This window comes from Hypanus sabinus, chromosome 8, assembly GCF_030144855.1.
Source record: "Hypanus sabinus isolate sHypSab1 chromosome 8, sHypSab1.hap1, whole genome shotgun sequence".
In the NCBI taxonomy this organism is placed as follows: domain Eukaryota; kingdom Metazoa; phylum Chordata; class Chondrichthyes; order Myliobatiformes; family Dasyatidae; genus Hypanus; species Hypanus sabinus.
Window position 1 is genome coordinate 81,822,373 of NC_082713.1, and position 7,865 is coordinate 81,830,237.

The window sequence follows — 7,865 nt, forward strand, 5'->3', positions numbered from 1 at the left end:
AGACTGTTTTCACTAATCCCATTTCATCACATTGGATAGTACCACCCACTCTGTGTAACCAAGTTTCCTTTTCCTTTTGATGTTGGCATGAATTCTATTAATATCTTTTCAATCTTTTTATTATTATTATTAATATCAACATAATAAGATTAATACATAGATAGTGGGATTACAAACTTACAAATTAATACTGAACATGAAAGGATACACAATCAGTAGTTACAATATAATTAAGTCTTCCTAAATCGTGAATGATGCAAATAACATATAAACAAAGCAAAACTAGGTTATATCATAATATATATTAAAAAAAAACAACTCAATCCATTTGGACTCACTCCATTTATCTTCTCCTGCTTGTCAAATGATTGCATTTCTTACATTAATGGCGAAAAGATCTATTTTGTTGAATTGGAAAGAAATTAATCCCCCTGCCGTATTTCATTGGCTTTCTCAAACTATGTTATGTCTAAATTTGGGGAAAATTAGAAGTGTTGTATTTGACCCTTATTAAATTTGAAAAGACATGGAGACCAGTTAATCAATATTTTCATATGATGTAATGAGACCCTGTTCCAAACCTATTCATTTTTCCAGTTTTGATTATATGTTGAGAGGATTGGAGTTGGTGACACTGATGATTTTGTATTTTTTATGGATATTATAAACAGCCCATTTTTTATTATTTATTATTTTTTTCTCTCTTTTCTTTTTTTTCTCTTTATTAGTTACTAGGTTGTTAGAATTCTATTAATATCTAATGGTTGACTTGAAATTGAGTCCACCCATCTCTAATGCTCTAAAACCACTGTATTCTGCATTAAAGCCAACTTGGCCAAAAGAGGAGTCACACTGTGCTAGGATGTCCTGCAGTCAGAAGCAAGCAGGACATTCACACTTCCTAATAGGGCCTTCCACACTCCAATGCAGCTTCTGACATCGTTGACATTGCGAGATGGCTGTCAGCTCTTAAAGACACACACCTAATGGCAGTCAGGCAGACCGTTGGACACTATAGTTACAATAAAGAAAAGGGAGGTTGTAGAGGGAGACTGCAGAGGCTCCTTTAATCACCTGACGGAGCATAAAAATCCAGGTCAATGAGATATGTAGCAGGAGATGGAACCTGGGAGAGTCTCTGCACAATGGAGCCAAGTTTTCATGTCCATTTAAGTGACCATCTCCACACAGAGAGTTGGGACAACTCACAGGAAACAGGGAAGTCCAAGTTTGCTGAGCGAGATGTGAATTAATAACAAGTCATTTCAGTGTCTGGGGGAGGGATTCAGTCACTTTTGTGCATGTAAGCGTGCACAGCAGGATGTGATCTGTTCTCTCCTGTCTGAATATAGTGGGATCTATGGTTAATAATGATTTAAGTGCAAGGAGGTTTGTGTGGGAAGGATAATATTTTTGCTGCCTCCTTTTGAGAAACATCACTGCCCTCTATTTCTTATAGACAAAGTTTCTCTCTGCTGTTCAGCCACGAGATGAGGCTATGGCTGGTGGGTTCAGATGCTCCTCTATTGCCTTCCACTTTCTTCTGCTCCTACTACACTATAGATGCTACATCACGTCTTTCAAACTCTGAGTCTCTCCTTGGTCTTCTCATTGCACCAGTGATCATTAATCAACTTTCTAGAGATGATCTGCGTGAAGCATGAAGTTCTCCCAGACTCAGCCATGCTGAGGAGACCATTGATGGTGGAGGGGTGATTTAGTGTCTGGAGAGAAAGCTTAGTACAATGATATTGGTGATGTATTCACCTAGACCTGTTTTTAAAGTATGAAGCCCAGAGATGTCCACAGGGCAGAGGGTGGAGTTGGGGAAAGGAATGGGTTCTCTCAGTAATCACTGAGATTTCCATGGCAATTCATCATTAGCTGGTTCTCATTGAATCTGTGCTCAGCTGCTACAGTTAGAGATTAGACTGGTGTTAGAAAGCAGAGAAGTAGAGTACTACCTTAGCATCTTGGCACAGTAAGCCTTTTGCTGAAATGTTCTGGCAGTGTGGAGTCTCTCAGCTTAAGGGAGTCATAGGCACTCCCAGGAAACATGGCAACAGTCACAAGGAAATTCTTCTTGTGATCCACATTAGTGGGGAGGGGGTCTTCCCCGCTAAATGAACAGTTTTAGTGAAGGATCATTGATCTGAAACATTAACTCTCCTTCTCTTTTACGGATGCTGCCTAACCCACTAAGCAGTTCTGTTCTCTTTTGGGGAACGGTAGAGAATATCTGTGCAGTGAAGTCTGTCATCTTCATACATACCAAATGAATTATAGTAGAGCCTTGGGTTTCTTTTTCATAGAGTAGTTGACATCTGGAATGTGCTGCCAGAGGAGGTGCTGGCATCAGATGAGAGGTGACCTGATAGAGGTGTATAAGATAATGAGAGGCATTGATCATGTGGATGGCCAGAGGCTATTCCCCAGGGCTGAAATGGCTAGCATGAGGGGTTATAGTTTCCAGGAGTTTGGAAGTAGGTACAAGGGGGACATCAGAAGTAAGTTTATCACATAAGGTGTGGTGGGTGGGTGGAATTCACTGCCAGCGAAGGTGGAAGAGGCAAATACAATAGGGGTTTCTAAGAGACTCTTAGATAGGTTTGTGGAGCTTAGAACAATAGAGGGCTATGTAGTAGGGAAATTCTAGACAGTTTCTAAATTAGGTTACATGGCTGGAACAACATTGTGGGCCGAATGGCCTGTAATGTTCTGTAGATTTCTATGTTTCCAACCACTATGTTTAAGAGGCATTTGGACAGACAACAAAACAGGCAAGGCGTAGAAGGATGCCATTCTAATGCGGGTAAATGATGGGCAGTAAGTCCAACATGGACATGGTAGGCCAAAGGACCCATTTCTGTGCTCTGTGATTCCACCAAACAACCCATCTTGAGAGGGGCAGACCTTGGATATAATCTACTTTCAGCAATGCTTTACCAAAATAAACACGTTACAAATACCTCTTAGTACTATTGTCACAGAGATCTTTTTTGTAACTTCATACTTTTAAATTCAGCCCAATGAAGTGATCTTTCAGGGAAAATTCACTTAATCCCCTTCCTTTCCAAATGACTGAATAAAGGGTAAATTCACCCTTAGTGTCTATGAAGATTCGCAGTCATCCAGGTCACTGGATATCAAGCAGTAGTAAATCAAGGCATCTCCACAACAGTTCACACTTCCATTGATGTAAAGATAAGACCAATGCCCCTCTCATTACCTCTATGACTCTTAACAGCCTTAATGTGACTGGTATACCTTTAAACAACTCACAAAGTTTATAAGTTGGAAAACTACGCACCATGAATTAGAACTGAAGAAGCCTCTTTGATGAGTGGTAAAATGTCTTCTAGACAACATAGTGAGTCCATTTGCCTTGATTTACTTGCTTGATCACCCTTTCAGTGTAACTGTTTAGCTCAGTTTCAACCAGAATCTACTGTTTATTAGATGATAAAATGCAGACAACTTCAGTTATGTTTTTTCCCTCAAAAGTGAAGATGTGAAAAAGTGAATCCTGTTGTGGCAACAGGATTTTTAATGGGATAATGGGAAGGAAGCAGAGGGGGATGAGTCAAACTGAAAGTTCCCTGCTATTGCTAAGTAATATAAGATGGCATTGTATCTAGCAGGAGAGGGGTATACAGCAGTTACCATAATGGCAGAACAGGTTAAGGAAAATGTCACTTACTTACTTTAATTTTATTCACTCAGATTTAATATTGAATGTCCTTCCTATATCCCACCCAATTTTCAGAATCCACTGTAAAAATCAGCTGCCTATTCTAAAGATGTTATTTCCTCACCTGGTTAAAATTTCCCCCAGTCTATCTTTTCCTTTTGCTCTCTGAGGCATTGCTCTCTTGTGGAGAAAGCTCCAGAAAGATGCTTGTCTATGTTGTACATGAAAAGAAAGAAGATAGCAATTTATACAATGCTCTATTAAAGTGAATTCTATTTATTCTATTTTAGGCTGGGATTTACTGGATAAATTTAATAGATACTTTCTGCTTTGGATGGGGCCTACTTTTGATAGCTTTGTTGGAACTAATTGGTATATGCTGGATCTATGGTAAGTGCAGCAAAAACTAATTTGCCTGTAGCAATCACTAACTTGCATCATTAGGAATTAGTTACATTGTGTGGTTATCTCATAACTATTCATAGACGTGTCTCTGGTTTAAAAAAAATTCCAGAGCATTTTAAGAACCCTTTAAGACAGATATACACTTTTTCTCAATGCCAGCCAGACAGTGTGCCAGCCTATTTCTTTAATGTCATTTGACATTGGAGACTTTAGGGTGTATTCTGGAGTTGGGGCATATAGTAAATGCAACTCTTCAGATTTGAATGTGGATTGCAGTCTGTTTTTAAAAATGCAGCTCAGAACAGAGGGCTTCTCAGAACTGCAGGTTTGCATCAATGGAAAACAAAGAAAATACTTCACTTCGACCTCAGGTGTCTGCATATGCATGAATGCATCCTAGAGTCAGTGGGGATTAACATCCGTTTTGGGTGTCTGGAGTGTGGGTGTGAAGAAGGAAGAGTGAAAATTTTATGTAATTCAAAGGAAGCGCTGTAGGTACATTGCAACTATAGAATTGTCCTGTTGTTACCTTTGATCTTTAGCATGTAAGAAGTCTTGTAATATTGGGTCAAGAAGGCCACTTCTTCCAGGGGTGTCTACCTTTGATGCCTGCTGATTGTTTGCGAAATAAACACTTCTAAATCCACTGGCTTCAGTGTCTCTCCGGTGACTTTGCTCACCACACAGCAGGAGAAGTGCAGGAAGAAATTCCATGACCTTGTATGTCAGGGTACATGTACAGCACTTTAACCAGAATCTCTCTCATGCCTCTGACCGGTATCTGTTATTCATGTAGAGCCCTGAGATAGCCAAGGCCAATGAGATGACTTCAGTATAAGATTCCTAAGTAAACCAGGTTCCCCGTGTTAGCTAACTGTGCTCCTCTGCTTTCATTGATTGGCAGGCGTGAACAGATTCATCAGTGACATAGAGATGATGAATGGGAAAAAGAGTTTATTCTTCTGGATATGGTGGAAAGTGTGTTGGGCTTTGATTACACCAGCCATTCTGATGGTAAGAAGATCTTACATACTGTGACTAATTAGTCAAGATGCAAATACTCCACCTCATTCTATCCTGACTTTGTCTTGTGCAACTTTTTTATACAGGTAATCCTGATCTGGTCCATAAACTCATTCACTTCATTGAAATATGCATCAATTGATTATCCAAAATGGGCAACAATACTTGGATGGCTGATGATCGCTTTCTGTCTGATGTGGATTCCTCTGATTGCCATATTAGAGATCACTGCTGCTGAAGGTGACAGTATTTACCAGGTCAGCAAGCAACTTCCAAAGCACGTTATTTCCAGTGATGCTGTCAGTTTCTACCAACAAAATGATAGATTCACAGAGTGAAAGACAGAAACAGGCCCTTCAGTCCACTGAGTCTCTGCTGATTATCAATATCCATTTAAATTAATACTACATTAAACCCTTTTCATCACAACATTTCCTTCAATTCTTCTACTGTCTACACATTAGGGACAACTTACAGTTACCAATTAACCTCTCAACCTCCACATTTTAAGGATGTGGGAAGAAACTGGAGCAGCTTAGGAAAGTCACTGTAGCCATAGAGAATGGATAGACTCCACACATGAGTGCCCAGGAACCATGGTTGCTGGCACACTGAGCTGGCAGCTCCACGAGCTCCATCTCTCCTGGTCTGAGCCACTTTCCAGAAGTGGTGCATCATTTGCACAACTATATTTTGCTTTATTTTGTATTTCTAGGAGAATCAAGCTGATAACAGATGTAACAGAAAGCAATAATGAGCAGAGACACTGTAGAAACCAATTATATTTGACACTGCAGTGCACACACGTATCATAATGCATAAAGATTGACATAGGAGGGCATTGATGACGGATAAACTTGTCACAAGTAACATTTGCCCGACAACTTCCCTCTGCAGATTCTATCCTTCTGCCTTAGTGCATAGAGAGAAAAGTACTGGAATCCATCAATATAAAGGCGGTGATGTGCTCTGACCAGATGCTGAGGTGCATGGATATTGGGAGATATTTGGGTCCAAAGCTATTTTTTTAAAGAGTTCTGAAACTCAAAGTGTTCTTTACCCAATTACATACATTGTGCCATCTGAAAGGAAGAGGTGGAGGGCAGGAATGTCATTTTCTAGTTTACCTCCCATTCATCCTGACTGTGAAATATATCACCCACACTTTCTTTCTGTTGTTCAAAACCAGAATGCCTTCCCCAACACCCAACAATCCTTCAACAAGGTGGTGGGTGTAGGGATGAGCTCCAAGCGTGTGGAAATGAGTTGTGCTGGCTGCAACGGCCCAGTGAAGAAAGGAATGCAAAGCAGAGCAGGCTCCTTTCACCTGGGAATATGGTGGCAAAAGCTGGATACTGTCAGGGATGTGGTTACTCTACAGCCCTCTGTCAACATCCTGGAACATGTAGCACTCTCCTCCATCACCAGCACCTTCTGATCAGTTAGACAGATGGAGGAAGGTGATACAGCAACAAGCAATCTGCTGGAAGAACTCAGAAGCAGCGAAAGAAAAACAGACATTTCAGACTGAAATGCTGGCAATTCCTTACTCCCCCACAGATGCTGTCTGACCTTCAACTTCCTCCAGCAGATTGTTTCTCCAGATCCGTGTGTCTCCAAAGGTGAAACAGAATGTGGATGGAGAGGAATGTGGCAGAGTATGAATTGCCCCAAACATTATTCCATGAGAAGTGTCCCATTGTCATTTTATAAATACCTTTTGCACTGCACTAGGAAACAAGTAGTCTGTCTAGTTGCAGTTGCAAATTCATCAGGTTAACATCTCAAATAGTAAAGATCATCTTGCTCATGTCTGAACAGTTTGTGATCATATGCCTTTCATTTACCTGCCTTTGGTTACTGTATCCCAAAGATTATAAGAGCAAGGAAGCCATGATTAACTTGGGGAAGACCATAACCAGAGTATTGTTTGGTTCCGGATGCCTCACTTCCAGAAAAGGATCAAAGCTTTGGAGATGTACTAAAATGGAGAGACACGAAATTGCAGAACCTGGAATTTGGAACAACACAAAAGGAGCTGGAGGAACTCAGCTGGTTAGGCAGCATTTATGGAAGGAAATGGGCAATCACCATTTTAGGTCAAGACCCTTCATATGGACAGAAAAGGGGAGGCAGCCAATATAAAAAGTTGGAGGGAATGTCAAGCAAGAGCTGGCGTGAATGACTCTTATGACAGAGAATGAGGCCATTCAGTGCACTGCTAGTTCTGTGAGCATTTCCATTCCTCCAATAATTTCTCCTGTAACCTCCCCCACTCCATCTTTCCAACTTATTGCCCCAAGATTCTTCCATTCACCCACACCCTGGAGGCAATTTATAATGGCCTATTAATCTACCAACCCACACACTTCTGGGGTATGGGAGAAAACTGGAGCATCTCGGAGAAACCCGTGTGGTCACAGGGAGACCATGCATGGATCACAGGCTACTTCAGTTGTGTGGATAGTCATTGAGATATAGAGTCATAGCCTAGAAACAAACCCTTCGGCCTGTCATGCCCATGTTGACCACTGATTACCCATCTACATTGATTCCATTATTAGCACTTGGTCCACAGCCTCTGTGTCTTGGCATTTCAAGTGCTGCTTCTTTCAGTACCTCCCTTATTCACTCCCTGAGATAACTAAACTTTTTAAGCTATCATTCTTGAGAAAGAACTTCTGTAGAGTGGAGAAAAAAGTAACCAAACAGTAATATCAATTCTATCTCTGTTTATCTAACATGT